At 38.4% G+C, this 22,757-nt stretch overlaps 1 pseudogene; it reads right to left on the minus strand.

Annotated features, from left to right (window-relative positions):
- Positions 1 to 1,478: 1,478 nt before the first annotated feature.
- On the minus strand, positions 1,479 to 11,238 carry LOC111472209 (annotated as a pseudogene).
- Between the last annotated feature and the right edge of the window lie 11,519 nt (positions 11,239 to 22,757).

Below are 22,757 nucleotides of genomic sequence, written 5' to 3' on the forward strand. Positions count from 1 at the left end.
GGTTGGACTTGTCATGGACATGCAGCCATGGGCAACATGCCTTGGACGAGCATGATCGTGACACCTGTGACACGCCGGAACCTTTTGGCTTGTACTACTTTATTGCTTTCTTTATTGCTTTCTTTTACCACTTTCATGTTATATTATTTCTTTCTTGTTTTCTTTAAGAGTATGACGTTTCGGCGATGTCATGACTACGCCTAGTAGACATGAAATGCCTCAAAATGTACTATAGAATGTATCAAATGTAAAACCTAGAAACAAAAATAACAAAGAATGGTGGTTTCGAGTGAGGAGACAGCTCGACAGGCTCTGCTGGCCTGATTGAAGAGCGAGTCCATAGACTAGATAGCTCCCAAAAAGCAATGTTTCAAATGGTCACCGAACTATCTGAAGATGTGAAGGCAGCCTTCGACGTAGTCAGGGTAGAAATGGCGGACATAAGTGCTAGAGTAAACGTTGTCGTAAGGGCAGTGGAGAACCAAACCCCTACCCGGGGGACAACGCGACCCAACAGGGTTAAACTTCCTGAATCCAAGCCCTTCTCCAGGGCTCGGGATGTCAAGGCCTTAGAGAACTACATCTTTGACCTTGAGTAGTACTTTAAAGCAACGGACACTGAGACATAGGAAAAAAAGATTACTGTGGCCACCATGCATCTAGCTGAAGATGCGAAATTGTGGTGGCGGTTGAAGTATGTGGACATCCAAGAGGGCCGATGCACAATAGACACTTGGGAAAGACTAAAACAGAAGCTTTGGTCTAAATTCTTCCCAAAAAATGTTGAGATCATGGCCAAAAAGAAATTACGTGACCTTAAACACACGAGTAGCATTTGAGAATAGGTCAAATAGTTCTCGTTACTCATGTTAAACATTCGGCAGATGTCTAAGCTAGATAAGATCTTCTAGTTCAAAGAAGGACTGAAGCCATGAGCGAAGTCTAAACTATATGAACATGACATAGAAGATCTCTCCACGGCCTATGCTATGGCCAAGCGACTATTCAACTTGAACAACGAACAGTCCCAAGAGACAAGGCGAAACTAAGCCTCCTCAAGTGGAGGTAATAACAACCACACCTCTAATCCCTTCAGAATGGGAGGAGGAGACAAACTGAGGATCGGAGGAGTTGAGACAAGACAACCCTAACAAGGGACTGGCGTCTTAGGCAAAGGGCCTCACAATCAATCGATCACCTCTTTGTTGTTTCCTATGTAAAGGGAACCATAGGGTGTAGGAATGTCCAAAGAGGGCGTCACTACAAGCGATTCAAGCCACATTAGACACAGATGCGGTTGAATCCAAGGGCAAAGAAGCCGAGAAAGTGCTGAACTAGAAACACCCTAGATGGGAGCCCTGAAGTTCCTATCCGCACTTCAAAAGAAGACAAGGGAACAAAGAGAGCTGATTGAAAAAGATCTCATGTATGTGGAAGCGTGGGTGAATCACAAGTTGGCCAAGAATACGATGGTCGATTCAGGAGCCACCCACAACTTCATGACCGAGACGAAAGCAAATCGGTTGAACATCAAATGGCATCGAGACTGAGGAAAGATGAAGGCCGTCAACTCTGTGGCCTTGCCAATTCTTGGAATAGCGAGGAAGACGACACTTAAGTTGGTTGGGAACATGGAGTAGCTTAATGGACTTTGTAATCGTCAAAATGGATGACTTTGATGTGGTACTCAGGATGGAATTCCTTTTGGAACATAAGGTGATCCCCGTACCCTTGGCCAATTGCCTAATCATAATAGGGTCAACTCCAACTGTTGTTTAGACAAGAATCAAACAGTTCGATGGAATCAAGATGATTTCGGCTCTCCAAATTAAACGTGGTCTTACACGTAATGAACCAACATTTATAGCCATTCCAATGGTGGAAACTGAAAGAACGGTTGACATTGTTCCTTTAGAAATATAGCGTGTACTAGAAGAGTACTACAAAGTAATGCTAGAGAGTCTACCAAAAACCTTACCACCTCGTCGAGGCATCGACCACGAGATTGAACTGATACTGGGGATGAAACCCCCGGTAAAGAATGCTTATAGAATGGCTCCACCCGAGTTAGCAGAGATACGAAAGTATCTGAATGAACTACTCACTACCGGATTCATTAGACCTGCGAAAGCCCCCTACCGAGTGTTGAAAATAAACTTAAATGAGAGAGGAAAAAAAAAAAAAAGAAGTGTAAACTTAAATGAGAGAGAGAAAAAGGGGTTATTATTAATTTTGGTTTTTCAAATTCATTCAGAGCCAAATGTACTTTAGGAAGGGAGAGATTATGGGTGCATTAGTAAAACTTATAAATAGGCCTTATTTCTAATTTTAATAGGAGAACTTATAAATAGGCCTTATTTCTAATTTTAATAGGAGAACAAGTAGAGCTAGAATCATGGAACAATTGTAATAGAACAAGTAGAGCAAGAATCATGGAGCAATAAGAAAAAAAAAAGCAGTGCAGAAAATGTAATAGAAAAAGACTTTTGAGAATTCTTTGTCTCCATGTCTCTCCCCTTCGACACTCCCTTCAAAGTTTTCGTGAGAGTTATCTAAACGAGTTAGTTTCAGAGCGAGCGTTCATTTTCTACAAGTTAGTATCGGAGCAGCTTTTAATTTCTACTAGTTGGTATGAGAGAAATTTTTTTTCTACACGGAGCCCTAATGTTATTTTAGAAGAAGAAGGATGGGAGTCTTCGCCTAGAATGGACTATCGTGCCCTAAACAAAATCACTGTCATGAATAAATACCCTCTCTTCATCATTACTGACTTGTTCGATCGACTACATGATGCAAAGTATTTCTTGAAACTCAACCTAAGGTTAGGGTATTATCAAGTTAGGATTGTTGAGGGAGATGTGCCCAAAACGACTTGCGTCACTAGATATGGGGCCTTTGAATTTCTAGTGATGCCTTTTGGGTTAACTAATACCTTGGCCACATTCTGCATCTTGATGAACCAAGTCTTCCACGAGTATCTCAATAAGTTCGTGGTAGTCTATTTTGATGACATAGTGGTCTACAACTCCACCGTGGAAGAGCATGAACACCACCTACGGTTAGTTTTCGAAAAGCTGAGAGAACACCAACTATATGTGAAGAGAGAAAAAATGCGCGTTTAAACAACAACGATTCAACTTCCTTGGACACATAATAGAAGCAGGCAAGGTAGGTATGGAAGAGGAGAAAGTCAAAGTCATCAAGAAGTGGAAGACCCCCTCCTTAGTGACAAAAGTGCGCTCTTTCCTTGGGTTGGCAAATTACTATTGGCGATTCGTGGAAGGATTCTCAAAGCGTGCAGAGCCCTTGACCGAACTACTAAAGAAGGAAAATAAGTGGAGATGGACTTCAAAGTGTCAAGAAGCCTTTGACGACCTTAAAACGCCATGATGGAAGGGCTAGTTTTAGGGATTGCCGATGTGACGAAACCTTTCGAAGTCGAGAAGGATGTCTCATACTTTGCCCTAGGGGTGTCCTACTATAGGAGGGACACCCCATTGCATACGAGAGCCAGAAGCTAAACAATGCAGAAAGAAGGTACGCAGCATTCAAGAAAGAAATGCTGGCAGTGGTCCACCGTTTACGATCTTGGAGACAATATGTAATGACCCAAAAATTTCTACTTAATTTAAGGTCGCTACTGTATACGTACCATAAACATTGAATGCGAAAGACTTCATTTAAATTCCATAAAACATAACCTTTATCTTAAAACACAGTTATGGACTTATGTGTTTCGAAAACATCTTTAAAACGACACAATAAAAGACTAAATAAAATGAATAAAAGTTTATGTTAAAAACATTTTATTCTAGCCTAAGTCTAAGAAAATAAATACCACTATCCTATGCATGTGCCATGGTCTCGAGTTGGGATGCCGTCGTCAGCCGTACAAGAATGGGCCTTAACCGGAAAAATGTAGTAGCACATGGCTTGAGTATTTAAAGAAATACTCAGTAAGTGACCCCACTATTGGGGTTAAATGAAACAATCACATGCAATGAGAAGATAAGATCTATCTTTCATTCCGTTTTCCCTACAGTGTTGTCCTAACGGGTAATTTTGAACGTGTATCATATACTCTACACACAGCCCATAAGTTCGAGTGTGGGCTCACTAGCTAGTTCGCACACCGCTGGTCCACTTTCCTCCCCACTTCGACCGGTACCTGAAAAAAAGAAGGAAAAATAGGGTGAGTATAAAAATATACTCAGTAAGCAATCTACTTGTAGGCTCTTAATCGCATCCAAGTTTAGGAGAGAACCACCAACTATACTCTAGACCCTAGAGTTTCAATACTCTCAGTACACAGATCGGGGAGGAAGAACTTAACCTTTGAAGCGGTATTTTAGTGTTTGAGGATGAGGTGCTCCCTCATAACTACATGTACCCCTCGTACAACCCAGCTAGAACTAGTCACTGCATGGTCAACGTCCTTCCACAGGACGGACCCATCATGCAGGAGACCTTGACCCACTCGCGTGATCAACATCTGACCATAAGATGGATCCCCATGTAGAGTAGTCGATCTACCACTGAGTAACATCAAACATAACCATGCCGATAGTATGGTCACTTACCTGGCTAGCTTAAGTCGTTGTCACGAATATATCTTTAATTAAAGTTCGATTTCGTCCTTTGAAATCCGAGTCAACCTATATGAGCCCATGACATCAGTTTCAGGTTTGAACTCTACAACATTATTTGTCTACTTTACATTGGTTCATTGTTAAAAGTCTTTAAATGTTATATATCTATAACTATATTTTTATTAAAAATCTTATTTACCTTTCCCTCTATATTTAGTTTGTGGTTTTTAATTCTCTAATCTTCCTTTTTTTTATCTGTTTCCTTTTAATTCTGTTATCATGTATTCCAAATTTCTAGTGGATCTTTGTTTCCAATTCCAAATCTTTCCTTATCTCAGTATTTCCTATTCAGAAGTTTTATTGGTCATTCTGTCTTTAATCTATTCTTTGGCTACTAATAAAAATTTAATCTAATCTGACAAAAATTTAATCTAATCTGACAAAAATTTAATCTAATCTGACAAAAATTTAATCTAATCTGACAAAAATTTAATCTAATATTACTAATCTTATGATGATTTACTAGAATCGTATAAATGAATTACATTTAGTTTCTAACTCAAAGCTAGACCATTGTAATAATTCAATGAAAATCTAATTATAATTGGTGGTGATTTCTAAAAAAAAATAGGATAAAAGAAAATGAAGATTTAATATATACCTTATTGATCAGATCTATCTTCACGTAAACCTACGGTGAATCTCAACTTGGTAAAGGCCATTCTCATTTTTTGTATCTGACAATTCTTTCTAGCTTAAGGATGGGTTGAGGAGAAAAAATTGTGGGAATGGATGAGAGGTTAGTGGAGAGAAGTGGGGAAAGTTTTTTTTTTTTTTTTTTTTATTTATTTATTATTATTATTATTTTAACTATTTTTTATAAATAAAAAATTATTTATTTATTTGTTTATTTATTTTTAGGCTATTACACAATACCTCCTCGAAGTCAAATTTGTAGTCAAGAAAGACAACAGCTCCATATGTCAGAGTCAAATTTGTAGTCAAGACTAACAACAGCTTCATATGTCACTTCTTTAATCAACTCAAGTTATCGTCAAAGCAAGCGCATTGGCAGGAATGTGTGGCCGAATTTGACTTCCAGTTCGAACACAGGCAAGGTAAAGCAAACCAAGCTGCAGACGCTCTAAGTCGAAAGAGCGAGCATGCGGCTCTGTGCATGTTAGCTCATCTACAAGCAAGTAAGTTGAGTGGAACAATACGGGAAAGTATCGAGGAACATCTAGCCAAAGGCCCGGCCGCTCAGGCCATCATGCAGTTATCCAGAGAGGGGAAGACTCGCTAGTTTTGGGTCGAAGACAATTTACTCTTCACCAAAGGAAATTGTCTCTACGTCCCCTGTTCGGGGAACTTGAGGAGACTCCTACTAAAATAATGCCACAACACACATGGGCGGGCCACAACGGATGGCAGAGAACCTATACCCTCCAAAAAGGGGTACTATTGGTCGAACCTCCACAACAATGTAATATAGTTCACAAAGACCTATCTTATCTGCCAACAAGACAAGGTTGAACGAAACAAAATTGCGGAACTACTAGAACCTCTACCAGTCCTGTCCCGACATGAACAGGAGTTCATGGTTAGCTCAGGATTAAGATCGAGTTACCTAGGTCATCGAATGAAAAGAAAATCAGTCTCAACAGTAAACGACATTATAAAGAGAGAGTGATTTTCTTCATGGTCCGATCTTATGCAATACTCATTGCATAGAACACCCCCACTCACATGTCTCCACATGTACAATTTAGTGATCACATTGTTTATATCATATACAAAAGTGGGCCACATCCATATTGTTCCCAGAATAAGGTACTCAGCCTTATCCTTATACTATAGATCATTTTGACTATATACTTTAACTTGATCCACTTTTATGTCTCTACATATAGTTCAAGTAATCATACTATAGCCAGAGTGTTCTTAGTTTATTGAATTTAGATTAATAATCGTAAGGTTCACTTTATTCAATAACAATCTTTACTGAATAAACATCAATAATAACTTTATTGAAAATAGAATATGTCTTTGTTTACAAACTATGAGTTTTAGGACATAAAACCCAACAAGTTTCTCACACAAGTTCTGTGGACCAAAATCTTGGAGGGGGCATGTAGAAATCAGTCGGGAATGTGTTGACGACTTGAAGACAACTCAGATTATAGAGTTTGAAGAAATAAGATGGTTGACAGGGACTTCAACTAATTAAGTTGGGGGAAGGATGTCACAGTCATGCTTGGAAACGTAAGAAGCCTTGAGTGTAGTATTCGGACTTTGTTGCTTGGAACGTCGATTTTTCGTCAAGATGAGGGTGATAAGGAGGGAGATGGCGGTTTCTCACACAAATTCGGTGGACCAAAATCTTGGAGGTTGCACGAAGAAATCAGTCAAGAATTTGCTGACGACTTGAAGATAGTCGGACCTCAGATTTGTAGAGTTCGAAGAAAGGGACTTCAACTAATTAAGTTGGGGGGAGGATGTCATAGGAGGATGTCACAGTCATGCTTGTATCTTAATAAGTTATGTATGAACTTTTTATTTTGAAATAATATAAATATGTCGTCTAATATGTTTTAAATTCTGTTTGTTTTATTTCGTGAATATTTTGCTTGTCTGTTTAGAGTTATCAAGTCTCAATCCTTATACACGTGACCAAAGGTCTTATTCTAAGTTCTAGGTGGAAGGCTCTTGTTGTTCACAGACTTGGGAGCATACATAGCGATAACCAATGTCCGATGTTGAGGTGCTACCTCAAAGAACTCTCTCTTAGGTGGGCCTGTCCCACAGGTCACGTAGTCACCTAAGGTTGTGCTGTACATGCTTGCTTCACTGACTACCCAAAAGATCAATGCCCACCCATAGGATGGATCCATTGTGCAGGGTAATCAAATCAAACTTTCTTCTTGTGATTATCTCGATACTCTCTAGGAAGAACTAAGAGAAGAGTTCTTGCATTAAGCTCTCCCAAGTGTCCACAATACATCAACCATCTTGAATGTTGATGTACTTGGATCTCCACCAAAACTTTGCATCATCGACTAGATGAATTTTTGTCAATGTAATTTTCACTTCGTATGCTACGACATTTTTGGCTTGAAAGTTCTATTTGAGGTCAAAGATAAAGTTCTCTAGAGCCTTGGCATCTCGAACCCCATAAAAAGGCTTGGGCTATGGAACCTTTATCTAGTTGAATTGGACTACAACTTAAACTGGGGTTTGATTCTCCACTTCTCTCATGGTGAGGACTTGTCTAGTGCACAAATCCACCACTTCATCTCTAACCACTTCAAAAGCTACTCTCAAAATTTTAGATATTTTTAGACAATCTGAACGATCGCTTGTTTAGTATTGTCTAAGCCCTTGATATGTTCTTCCATCCAAGCAATAGAGCCCATCGAGCTATCCCCACTTGAGCCACTAGACTTGTGGCATTGACTTTTGGGGCCTTGACCCTAACCATTAATACATGGACATTAGTTTCTCAAGGCAACCTACCAGCTTTAGTGAAAATAAAATTTATGCGAGCTTTTAAAAGCCCCAATTCATTCGGAATTTCAGTTAGGTAGAGTAACTAATTTTTTATCTCTACCAATTGATTAGTCTGGGACTTGCCCAGTTCTTTTGCAGCAGACATATTTGTGTTCTACAATTTAAGGAGCCAACTTCACTTTGATACTACTTATCACAATCGCACTATTGTGGCAGCGGGATAGCGATTATGCGACACTTATTGTAACCCAGTGAACAAGTCATTCATGTGAAAATCACAAGTCAAATACAATTCAGACGTTTGATTGAACCTTGGCCATGTTTGAAATAAAGTGTTTTAGAAATCGTGAGGAAGGAAATGCATTGATCTTTTTTTTTTTTTTTAAAAAAAGTAGTATAGGCTAAAAGAAAATAAGCAACAACCACAACTTTGATAGCATATAACCTGAATAGTAAGAATTGATGACTAGTCACATACCTTATAGTACATTTTGAGGCATTTTAGCCCTGACGGGTGTAGACATGATTTTGTTGACAGGTCATAAACCCCAGTACTAACACAACAATAATAGTAAATGTCTATCTAACTTGAAAGTAAGTAAAGGGGTTTGGAATGGGCATGCAGTTGTGAACAGACACGTCATGAACAAGCATGATTGGGACATCTGACACACGACCGTAGGCAATACGCCTTGGACAAGCATGACCGTGAGTGCCTGCAGCTTGACTTAAGCTCACCTCGGCTTGATAAGGTATGTAAGTTGTAAGGTTAGTAGGCATGATCTCACTCCTTAGGTAAATTATATGCATATGTCAATTACTGTCTTTTAAACTAATTAGGATACAATTGGTTACAATACCTAATAACTTGGAGTCTATTGCATGATGATAGATTATGGATCCTAAAACCTGAAGTGGTACTATACGAAATGGTAGAGTAGGTAGAGCCTTGACTGAGACCGACTCTGCTCAACTTCCTTATAAGGAAAGGCATGCTAAGAAAAAGTGTTGGAATAAGTAGATACCATGATGCTACAATTTATGATCTAGGCATCTCAAATAAACTAGGGTAACATAAACAATGGAGAAAATGTCAGAATATCTAGGTGGTCGAGAGTGTTAAGATTTATGCCCTAAAGCCTCGTAATTAATTGTTTAATTTTAATAATAACTTTGATTATTTTATTTAAAGTTTAATATTATCCCACATGTGATTGACATCCAAAGGTAGTTCCTTCAGCATTTTTACATGAAGCTTTAGCGATGTGATTCTGGTAAGTTAGCTTTATGTCTATCAAGCTTAATCCAGTGCAATGATTTGTTGGACTACAATCAAAATTGATTGCTATTTCAGTGGCTGAAGTTCCCTTGATGTCTTCGTATGTTACTTCGCTAACTTTAACTCCAGAATCCTATTAAAATAAAGAAGAACAATGAAACTATATTCTAAAACCAAATATAAATTAGGAATTAAATAATAAGATATAAATCAAGCATAGTCTTAGATTTTCTAGATAGTATATTATAAGTTAGAGCAATTATCTCCAATGATATTAGATATTTTGGATAAATTAAAAAAATAAAATCATAAAAGCTTCCTACCACTTTAAGACATCAAAGTAATAGCATCCCTAAATTATTACCTATAAAAGTAATTTAATGTACCAAAAAATAATACTAATAATTTAGCACCCATCTTAAACACAAACAAATTTCAAACAATTAAAGATAAAATAAATCAATTATTTATAAAATTTAAAATTTAAATTGTATTCATCAAATTTAAGTTTAAATATAATTAGAAAAAAATTAACAATGTATGAGATTAATGAGGAAATATACTTGACCACGACAGTAATTTTGATCAATTATGATTGGGTTTTTCACATTATTCATAATAATGTGTTGAAAATGAGTTTGTAGCGAATCCATTGCTTGGTCTTCCCCAAGACTTAATCCTTACTCCATTCCGAGTCCTTGTGAATGCCATCCCTAAGCTCCCAATGCTACAAACACATTCAACAAAATATCAAATGTTTTCTAACCTTTAATTTCCTCACTCTAATCTAATATATGATATAACTATTTTTATCCAAAATAATTTTAAAATAATTTAAATCATTTTTCTCACGTTCAAAATAACTTTAGAATATATTTTAACCATTCAAAATTAATTTAACGTTTAGATTATCTTCTCAAGATTAATGTGACAAATTTATTTAAACCCTTTAAAAAACATTTCTAAACATGTTCATCCTAATCTATCTCTAGTTACCTAATTCCATGTCCAGGTCCACATGTAATACTTTCAATCCACATGTTGGATGTCCATGGACCGATAGAGATGCAGTCGTCACCGTTTTCAATGTTTGAGTTGAGGATGGTCACATCTGATGATTGTCGCACATGGATGCCATCAGTGTTTGGACTATCGCCTGCAGCTAAGACATTCACTTCTGTCATATGCACGTTTTGGCACCGATTCATTACAATGCTGAACAATTGGCTGTTAATTGAAGATAATCCATTGATGTTCACATTCTTTCCATCATTTATTTGAAGACTCTATCAATTCAAAACAATCAAAAGAGATAATTAGTAAAAATTTAAAATAATTTGTAATTAAACTCTAAACCCTAATTAATCCAGTTATTTTCATTCAACTTTCCGTTAAAGAAAAATTTTCAAATTTTTTTTATATGGAGCCAACTCAAATTCTGCATACCCGGGCTACAATGGGGCAACTCTTCCTTGAGTGTTTACAATTTCATAGGGGAGTTCCTTGCCCATCAATAATACCGCCAGTGATGGAAAGCCCATTTATGTGATTAAACAAAATCCAAGAACTAGAATTAGCTAAAACTTGAATGTCCGAGGAAGCCACAAGAGTTCCATCAATGAGAACAGTAATAGCATTGTTCTTACAAGGCCCATTAAATCTCACACTTCGAACGAAGAATATACCCTCGGGAATGTAAATAGTGGCTGGTTCAGATGAGTCACAGGCCTTAGCCCATGCCGTTTGAAGCACAGGCGAGGCATCGGACTTTTCATCAAGCTTAGCTCCGAGAGTAACAATATTGAATGTTAATTCAGCAGCTGAGGCATGGTTAAAAAAAAAGTTGAAGGGAAAGAAAAACATGTAAGATTACCAGAAGAGACAAAGAAAACTTAATGATACAAGTGTTCATGATAAGCATGAGAGAGAGAAAAAGGAAGCAAGTGATAGGAAAATAGGAGAAGTGTGGAGTGATATTTATAGGTTAATACTTACCCTTTGTGACTCTAATTTTAACTTATCAAGTAAAACTTTATTCTTGTTCTATTTAACCATTATTGTTTTTATATGGTTTAACCATTTTTAATTAGGTATATCATGTAGGTAAATTTAATCGAATCTAATCATCATTTAACTCTGTCTCGTGCTAACACTTTTAAATTTAAGTCTACCTTATAAGATAAGACACTAATTGTCATTTTAATGATTGACGGTTCCATCTCTCATTTTTAAAATTATTAAATTAAAAAAAAGTTTCTTTGCCAATATGATTTTATTTTTGTTTTAACTTAAAGAGGGATGGGAAGATTTTAACGGAAAAAACCCTAATTTTTCCAACTGGTTACTTTTTAAAAATGGATGTTTAATCTTAATTGTTTGGGTCAACTAAAGAACTATGCAATGTAACAACATCTGTTTCATTGGTCTCTCAACCTCTTACTATATATAATAACAATTAGGTGTTTTTAGATACCAATTCTATATTGATTTTCTATTATAATAAAAATAATAAAACATTCTATAAGATAGAATTGACAAAACACTATTATATATTTTTCAGTCTTTTTATCATGTCGTTGTTAATGATGTAATAGAAAGTTGGTGACTTTTTATTTGCAAAGGTGTCACAATTAATGAGAAGCCAAATTATTTGTCATATTTGTAACTATCCAATAAATTTATAAATGCATCATCCCCACTCCCAAATTATGCTTGGCTGAACTCACAGCCCAACTATTTTTCAAACACATTGTAAAGTTATGGGGCATTCCGTCGAGCATCATAAGTGATAGGGATGGTAGATTCATTGGGACATTCTGGACTGAGTTATTCGCCTTCTTGGAAACAACCTTAAACATCTCCTCGAGTTATCACCCTCAAACCGATGGACAGACAGAACGGTTCAATTGCTTGCTCGAAGAATACTTACGTCACTTCGTCGACGCTTGCCAAAAGAACTGGATACAACTATTAGATGTCGACCAATTTTGCTTCAATTGTCAAACAAGCTCATCTATGGGAAAAAAGTCTCTTCGAAATTGTAAGTGAACGACAACCGGCCTTACCCCATATTATTGATCATCCTTATGCAGGAAAAAGCCCTCAAGCTCAAAACTTCACAAGAGAATGGAAGCAGGCAACAGATATAGCCTGGGCATATTTAGAGAAGGCTTCCAGGCATATGAAAAAGTGGGCAGACAAGAAGCGTCGCCCCCTTCAATTCCGAACAGAAGATCAAGTTCTCATCAAGCTGAAACCAGAATAGATCAGATTTTGTAGCCGAAAGAACCAGAGACTAGTTCGAAAATATGAAGGCCTGGTTGAAGTCCTTAAAAAGATCGGGGCTACCTCCTACCGAGTTGCACTACCTGCATGGATGAAAATCCACCCAGTAATTCATGTGAGCAACTTGAAGCCCTACCACCTTGACCCCGACGACGACCAACGAAATTCAATCACAAGACCGAGCATCGGTCTGAAACAAAAAGAAACCAAAGAAGTAGAGGAGATCCTAGCCGACAGGGTTAGAAAGATAGGAAGACCTGTACGGACGATTCGTGAATTCCTTGTCAAATGGAAGCGGACTTGCGATTCTGCAACACTCATTTTCCAACGACAAGTGAGCTAAGCCAATTCGTTCTTACGTCGCCTATGGCCAAGCGACGTATGCTCGAGCCTTTGGCCTCGATTTTAAGAGAAGGTTTTAGAAAGCGGGGGCAAAGAGAGATTTTTGAAAGAGACGTTATATAAGCAAGCAAGAGAGAAATAACAATGGCTTACAGTATATAACCTTGGGTAGGGAGAAATTGACAACTAGTTGTATTCCCCAATAGTACATTTTGAGGCATTTCATGTCTGACAGGCTTAGACATGATATTTCTGAAACGTCATACTTCCTAGAAATATAAAAGTAAAACACTAGAATAAGAAAAGACATAAAGGGTTGGACTTGTCATGGACATGCAGCCATGGGCAACATGCCTTGGACGAGCATGATCGTGACACCTGTGACACGCCGGAACCTTTTGGCTTGTACTACTTTATTGCTTTCTTTATTGCTTTCTTTTACCACTTTCATGTTATATTATTTCTTTCTTGTTTTCTTTAAGAGTATGACGTTTCGGCGATGTCATGACTACGCCTGGTAGACATGAAATGCCTCAAAATGTACTATAGAATGTATCAAATGTAAAACCTAGAAACAAAAATAACAAAGAATGGTGGTTTCGAGTGAGGAGACAGCTCGACAGGCTCTGCTGGCCTGATTGAAGAGCGAGTCCATAGACTAGATAGCTCCCAAAAAGCAATGTTTCAAATGGTCACCGAACTATCTGAAGATGTGAAGGCAGCCTTCGACGTAGTCAGAGTAGAAATGGCGGACATAAGTGCTAGAGTAAACGTTGTCGTAAGGGCAGTGGAGAACCAAACCCCTACCCGGGGGACAACGCGACCCAACAGGGTTAAACTTCCTGAACCCAAGCCCTTCTCCAGGGCTCGGGATGTCAAGGCCTTAGAGAACTACATCTTTGACCTTGAGTAGTACTTTAAAGCAACGGACACTGAGACATAGGAAAAAAAGATTACTGTGGCCACCATGCATCTAGCTGAAGATGCGAAATTGTGGTGGCGGTTGAAGTATGTGGACATCCAAGAGGGCCGATGCACAATAGACACTTGGGAAAGACTAAAACAGAAGCTTTGGTCTAAATTCTTCCCAAAAAATGTTGAGATCATGGCCAAAAAGAAATTACGTGACCTTAAACACACGAGTAGCATTTGAGAATAGGTCAAATAGTTCTCGTTACTCATGTTAAACATTCGGCAGATGTCTAAGCTAGATAAGATCTTCTAGTTCAAAGAAGGACTGAAGCCATGAGCGAAGTCTAAACTATATGAACATGACATAGAAGATCTCTCCACGGCCTATGCTATGGCCAAGCGACTATTCAACTTGAACAACGAACAGTCCCAAGAGACAAGGCGAAACTAAGCCTCCTCAAGTGGAGGTAATAACAACCACACCTCTAATCCCTTCAGAATGGGAGGAGGAGACAAACTGAGGATCGGAGGAGTTGAGACAAGACAACCCTAACAAGGGACTGGCGTCTTAGGCAAAGGGCCTCACAATCAATCGATCACCTCTTTGTTGTTTCCTATGTAAAGGGAACCATAGGGTGTAGGAATGTCCAAAGAGGGCGTCACTACAAGCGATTCAAGCCACATTAGACACAGATGCGGTTGAATCCAAGGGCAAAGAAGCCGAGAAAGTGCTGAACTAGAAACACCCTAGATGGGAGCCCTGAAGTTCCTATCCGCACTTCAAAAGAAGACAAGGGAACAAAGAGAGCTGATTGAAAAAGATCTCATGTATGTGGAAGCGTGGGTGAATCACAAGTTGGCCAAGAATACGATGGTCGATTCAGGAGCCACCCACAACTTCATGACCGAGACGAAAGCAAATCGGTTGAACATCAAATGGCATCGAGACTGAGGAAAGATGAAGGCCGTCAACTCTGTGGCCTTGCCAATTCTTGGAATAGCGAGGAAGACGACACTTAAGTTGGTTGGGAACATGGAGTAGCTTAATGGACTTTGTAATCGTCAAAATGGATGACTTTGATGTGGTACTCAGGATGGAATTCCTTTTGGAACATAAGGTGATCCCCGTACCCTTGGCCAATTGCCTAATCATAATAGGGTCAACTCCAACTGTTGTTTAGACAAGAATCAAACAGTTCGATGGAATCAAGATGATTTCGGCTCTCCAAATTAAACGTGGTCTTACACGTAATGAACCAACATTTATAGCCATTCCAATGGTGGAAACTGAAAGAACGGTTGACATTGTTCCTTTAGAAATATAGCGTGTACTAGAAGAGTACTACAAAGTAATGCTAGAGAGTCTACCAAAAACCTTACCACCTCGTCGAGGCATCGACCACGAGATTGAACTGATACTGGGGATGAAACCCCCGGTAAAGAATGCTTATAGAATGGCTCCACCCGAGTTAGCAGAGATACGAAAGTATCTGAATGAACTACTCACTACCGGATTCATTAGACCTGCGAAAGCCCCCTACCGAGTGTTGAAAATAAACTTAAATGAGAGAGGAAAAAAAAAAAAAAAAAGTGTAAACTTAAATGAGAGAGAGAAAAAGGGGTTATTATTAATTTTGGTTTTTCAAATTCATTCAGAGCCAAATGTACTTTAGGAAGGGAGAGATTATGGGTGCATTAGTAAAACTTATAAATAGGCCTTATTTCTAATTTTAATAGGAGAACTTATAAATAGGCCTTATTTCTAATTTTAATAGGAGAACAAGTAGAGCTAGAATCATGGAACAATTGTAATAGAACAAGTAGAGCAAGAATCATGGAGCAATAAGAAAAAAAAAAGCAGTGCAGAAAATGTAATAGAAAAAGACTTTTGAGAATTCTTTGTCTCCATGTCTCTCCCCTTCGACACTCCCTTCAAAGTTTTCGTGAGAGTTATCTAAACGAGTTAGTTTCAGAGCGAGCGTTCATTTTCTACAAGTTAGTATCGGAGCAGCTTTTAATTTCTACTAGTTGGTATGAGAGAAATTTTTTTTCTACACGGAGCCCTAATGTTATTTTAGAAGAAGAAGGATGGGAGTCTTCGCCTAGAATGGACTATCGTGCCCTAAACAAAATCACTGTCATGAATAAATACCCTCTCTTCATCATTACCGACTTGTTCGATCGACTACATGATGCAAAGTATTTCTTGAAACTCAACCTAAGGTTAGGGTATTATCAAGTTAGGATTGTTGAGGGAGATGTGCCCAAAACGACTTGCGTCACTAGATATGGGGCCTTTGAATTTCTAGTGATGCCTTTTGGGTTAACTAATGCCTTGGCCACATTCTGCATCTTGATGAACCAAGTCTTCCACGAGTATCTCAATAAGTTCGTGGTAGTCTATTTTGATGACATAGTGGTCTACAACTCCACCGTGGAAGAGCATGAACACCACCTACGGTTAGTTTTCGAAAAGCTGAGAGAACACCAACTATATGTGAAGAGAGAAAAAATGCGCGTTTAAACAACAACGATTCAACTTCCTTGGACACATAATAGAAGCAGGCAAGGTAGGTATGGAAGAGGAGAAAGTCAAAGTCATCAAGAAGTGGAAGACCCCCTCCTTAGTGACAAAAGTGCGCTCTTTCCTTGGGTTGGCAAATTACTATTGGCGATTCGTGGAAGGATTCTCAAAGCGTGCAGAGCCCTTGACCGAACTACTAAAGAAGGAAAATAAGTGGAGATGGACTTCAAAGTGTCAAGAAGCCTTTGACGACCTTAAAACGCCATGATGGAAGGGCTAGTTTTAGGGATTGCCGATGTGACGAAACCTTTCGAAGTCGAGAAGGATGTCTCATACTTTGCCCTAGGGGTGTCCTACTATAGGAGGGACACCCCATTGCATACGAGAGCCAGAAGCTAAACAATGCAGAAAGAAGGTACGCAGCATTCAAGAAAGAAATGCTGGCAGTGGTCCACCGTTTACGATCTTGGAGACAATATGTAATGACCCAAAAATTTCTACTTAATTTAAGGTCGCTACTGTATACGTACCATAAACATTGAATGCGAAAGACTTCATTTAAATTCCATAAAACATAACCTTTATCTTAAAACACAGTTATGGACTTATGTGTTTCGAAAACATCTTTAAAACGACACAATAAAAGACTAAATAAAATGAATAAAAGTTTATGTTAAAAACATTTTATTCTAGCCTAAGTCTAAGAAAATAAATACCACTATCCTATGCATGTGCCATGGTCTCGAGTTGGGATGCCGTCGTCAGCCGTACAAGAATGGGCCTTAACCGGAAAAATGTAGTAGCACATGGCTTGAGTATTTAAAGAAATACTCAGTAAGTGACCCCACTATTGGGGTTAAATGAAACAATCACATGCAATGAGAAGATAAGATCTATCTTTCATTCCGTTTTCCCTACAGTGTTGTCCTAACGGGTAATTTTGAACGTGTATCATATACTCTACACACAGCCCATAAGTTCGAGTGTGGGCTCACTAGCTAGTTCGCACACCGCTGGTCCACTTTCCTCCCCACTTCGACCGGTACCTGAAAAAAAGAAGGAAAAATAGGGTGAGTATAAAAATATACTCAGTAAGCAACCTACTTGTAGGCTCTTAATCGCATCCAAGTTTAGGAGAGAACCACCAACTATACTCTAGACCCTAGAGTTTCAATACTCTCAGTACACAGATCGGGGAGGAAGAACTTAACCTTTGAAGCGGTATTTTAGTGTTTGAGGATGAGGTGCTCCCTCATAACTACATGTACCCCTCGTACAACCCAGCTAGAACTAGTCACTGCATGGTCAACGTCCTTCCACAGGACGGACCCATCATGCAGGCGACCTTGACCCACTCGCGTGATCAACATCTTACCATAAGATGGATCCCCATGTAGAGTAGTCGATCTACCACTGAGTAACACTTCCCTAACAGGCGTCTCACCAAGTTCAACAGTACCACACCGGAGTAGGAAGAAAAGAGTAACACCTCTCTAATAGACGTCTCGCCCAACTCAACGGTACCATACTGAAGTAGGAAGGGAAGAGTAACATCTCCCTAACTGGCGTCTCGCCTAGCTTAATGGTACCACACCGGAGTAGGAAGGGGAGGGTAACATCTCCCTAACTGGCGTCTTGCCTAGCTCAACAGTACCACACTAGAGTAGGAAGGGAAGTGGGGCATACTCGAACGCTAAATAGATATTATCAGCTAAGAGGTCATATCTCTACACCTGGAGGTCCTAATGTGATTCTCTATATCTCAAGGGTAGTTAAAACTATTGATTTAGGGGTCCTAGCTTCCAGATTCATTCAATCAAGACTTCCAAGTCCATAACAATACAGGGTTAAAGGGTCTCTCCCTCAAAGTGTCTTTCACAACATCATGGACTGTAACATCAGGAGGGTCCCCTAATTAAACCCAACTCAATCCCTACAAGAGTTCACCATATGCGTAGCACAACACCACAACTTATCAATCATATCATAAGTTCACACAATCATTCAACTGGAGTTTATGTATGATTAACAATGCATTTGATCATACAAGCTCAACAGGGCGGTAACATCCATCGACACCCAGAGCCCAGATACATAAATTATTCAAGGAAGTTCATGTATAATTAACAATGCATACAATCATACAAGCTCAACGGGGCGGTAACATCCCTCAATACCCGGAGCGCAGATACACAAATTATTCAACAGAAGTTTATGTATGATTAACAATGAATACAATCGTACAAGCTCAGCGGGGCGGTAACATCCATCAACACCTGGAGCGCAGATACAGAAACTCTCTCGTCCGACAACATAGTATGAACAAATAAAAGCAGTAGTAAGATAGACCAACAAGCATACTGACATCGAGTGCGAAATCTCATTAAGGTAGTAAGTCCAACAGATATATTTTTAATTCCATAAGTACAAGGGATCATTAGATCTAGCCACCGAGGGATAATTTGCTCTAGCATGCATGAAAAATCGAGCGCACCCTACAAGTATTACTTCCTAAATCCATGTGGTTATTAAAAAGTAAGTCGTGTGCCTTCCCGAGCTTGATTACAATCGTAACTGAGTCCAAAATTACAAATTATCTATTCAGACACCTAGTTCACAGTAAAATAGGATTAGTACTGGAATCGGGACAAAAAATGGGTGAAAACAGGACACTCACGCGCCTACACGCGCTTACAGGGGGACTCCCAAGCGCCTGCACACTTACCCACACGCGGGCTCCACGCGCAGTCAATGTAGGCATCGGCGCATTTCGAACCCTAGCCGACCTAGACTTACCCCTCAAATTTTTTTGGTTGTGAAACATGTCGTATAGGGACTGGCAATAGCTTTCGAGTTTGACCCTGGGTCGTCGGGTTGCTTCACCGAGCACGGGTCGGGTTTTTGGGTCAACCGTCGAACGCATGTCAGCAGAGACGCCAGACGCGTCTCTCCACCAGTTGCTCGATGCGTGTCCTCCCGTTTCAGCGGCCGCGTGTCCGTCGCCGATAGCCTAAGTTCATCCAATATCCAGATTTCGGTCAAATTCTATATCAACCTATTTAATTTGGATTTTTCTTTCTTCCAAACCATAACTCAAATTAAATCGATTTCTTCACGAGAATTCAAGATCTCAAGTCCACCAATCTAGATATATTTTTATTGTATTTTTTTGATACTCATATCGCTTAATAAATGAGGTTGAAAGCAAAGAAAAATTTAGTTTCTTACCGAAGTAGGACAATTTCTCTATTTTGTTATCATATGCGATTTTTTTGGCGGCGTTTCCCCTAAAAACTTGAAAGACTCCTCACCTAAAGCGTTGAAACTAGATTTTATTAAGGTTTAAATCATCTAAAACTCTCGGATCTATGTTGAAATCTTGAAACAAGAGAGGTCGCGGACTTACCTCGCGTTCTTGCCTGTTTCTTGCCGAAAACGAACGATCCAACGCTCAGACCACTCCTCTTGATACTCTAATTAACTCTAGTAGAAGATCTAAGATTGAGGGTGCTTCAGTTCGGGTTTGGGCGTTTCTCCCTCCTTCTTCTTCTTCCTCTTCTTAAAAACCCCAACTCTTCCTTTCTCTTTCCCTCCCTATTTTCTTTTTTCTTTTCTTTTTCTTTTCTTTTCCTCTCCTTCCTTTTCATTTTTATTTCTATTCTATTATTCATCTTTTACTAACCTCCCTTTCAGGTGGTGAAGGAGGAAGATGGCAGAATGACTAAACTACCCCTCTGGGTTGACTTTGACCATTTTTTTTTTAATTTTTTCTTGAGGTTCTGAGATATTTCTAAACATTTTTTTCTTCTACCTCATCTCAAAATTCAGTCTCTAAGATTTCCAATAAAATCTCGGAAGATCAAATAAAAGGGAAAAATTTAGGTTTTAAGTTTCTCGTCGGGGTTTGGGTGTTACACATTATGTAGATATCATATCATTTTTCATATCGTTTCAGATATCGTTCATCATTCATATCATATTGTTTCTCATTCTTCAATTCTGAAATCATACATAATTGTAACGGGGTTATATTTCATGCAATTTATCGTAATTTCATGTCATTCATATCATGCTGTATACACACAATTTAAGAGGCCTAACATAACGTTCTATTCTTTTAACATAACATTTCATCATATATACATCATACCATGACATATTGCATCACAATGTATCATATCATAAACAAGTCATAACGTAAACACTTCGTAGTCATATCGTTTTCTAAATTATCATAGCCTTAACGTTCTTATACCTATCACAGACATATCATTACGTGAACGTACCTTAGTCATATCATCACAAGAACGTAACCTAACGCTATCGTTCTATCAATCTATCACAAACCTATCCCTTTCTACCCGTAACCTAACCGTATTCTTCCATCAATCTCTCTTATCCATATCACTCCGGTATGTAACCTAACTTTAACATTTCATGAATATATTTTACTCCTATCGTTACATTTCGTTTTGTGCATCCTTCTCGTATCCTATCTCAAACATATTCTTGAACACATCGTACCATAATTATTATCATATAATTCACATATTATAACATATACATAACATATAAGAAGCATATCGATCCACAAACAATTCACACATATCAATATATTTGACACGTGCATAACCACGGGGCACGTGTCAACATCAAATATAACCATGCCGATAGTAAGGTCACTTACCTGGCTAGCTTAAGTCGTTGTCACTAATATATCTTTAATTAAAGTTCGATTTCGTCCTTTGAAATCTGAGTCAACCTATATGAGCCCATGACATCAGTTTCAGGTTTGAACTCTACAACATTATTTCTCTACTTTACATTGGTCCATTGTTAAAAGTCTTGAAATGTTATATATCTATAATTATATTTTTATTAAAAATCTTATTTTTCATGGGTACTGTTGTATAAGAAAGTAGATATAGCTATTTCAAGTTATTCTCTCCTTTTCTACTTCGTCTTTACCCTCTGTATTTACCTTTCCCTCTATATTTAGTTTGTGGTTTTTAATTCTCTAATCTTCCTTTCCTTATCTCAGTATTTCCTATTAGAAGTTTTCTCGGTCATTCTGTCTTTAATCTATTCTTTGGCTACTAATAAAAATTTAATCTAATATTACTAATCTTATGATGATTTACTAGAATCGTATAAATGAATTACATTTAGTTTCTAACTCAAAGCTAGACCATTGTAATAATTTAATGAAAATCTAATTATAATTTGTGGTGATTTCTAAAAAAATAGGATAAAAGAAAATGAAGATTTAATATATACCTTATTGATCAAATCTATCTTCACGTAAACCTACCGTGAATCTCAACTGGGTATAGACCATTCTCTTTTGTTTTTTTATCTAACAATTCTTTCTGGGTTAAGGATGGGTTGAGGAGAAAAAATTGTTGGAATGGATGAGAGGTTAGTGGAGAGAAGTGGGGATGGTTGTTTTTTTTCTTTTTTTTTTTTAATTTAAATTTAAATTTATTTATTTATTTATTATTATTATTATTTTAACTATTTTTATAATTTTTTTTATTTCTTTATTTGTTTATTTATTTTTAGGCTATTACACAATACCTCCTCGAAGTCAAATTTGTAGTCAAGACAGACAACAGCTCCATATGTCAGAGTCAAATTTGTAGTCAAGACTAACAACACCTTCATATGTCACTTCTTTAATCAACTCAAGTTATCGTCGAAGCAAGCGCATCGGTAGGAATGCGTGGCCGAATTTGACTTCAAGTTCGAACACAGGCAAGGTAAAGCAAACCAAGCTGCAGATGCTCTAAGTCGAAAGAGCGAGCATGCGGCTCTGTGCATGTTAGCTCATCTACAAGAAAGTAAATTGAGTGAAACAATATGGGAAAGTATCGAGGAACATCTAGCCAAAGGCCCGACCGCTCAAGCCATCATGCAGTTAGCCAGAGAGGGGAAGACTCGCCAGTTTTGGGTCGAAGACAATTTACTCTTCACCAAAGGAAATTGTCTCTACGTCCCCTGTTCGGGGAACTTGAGGAGACTCCTACTAAAAGAAAGCCATAACACACATGAACGGGCCACAACGGATGGCAGAGAACCTATACCCTCCAAAAAGGGGTAGTATTGGTCGAACCTCCACAACAATGCAATACAGTTCACAAAGACCTGTCTTATCTGCCAACAAGACAAGGTTGAACGAAACAAAATTGCGGAACTACTAGAACCTCTACCAGTCCCGTCCCGACATGCTCGACCGAAGCGACCACATAATTATTTTTCAGACACACGTAGTCAAGTTGTGGGGCATTCCCACCAGCATTGTCAACGATTGTGTTCCAAG

Source organism: Cucurbita maxima, unplaced genomic scaffold, assembly GCF_002738345.1.
Source record: "Cucurbita maxima cultivar Rimu unplaced genomic scaffold, Cmax_1.0 Cma_Scf00068, whole genome shotgun sequence".
Classification (NCBI taxonomy): domain Eukaryota; kingdom Viridiplantae; phylum Streptophyta; class Magnoliopsida; order Cucurbitales; family Cucurbitaceae; genus Cucurbita; species Cucurbita maxima.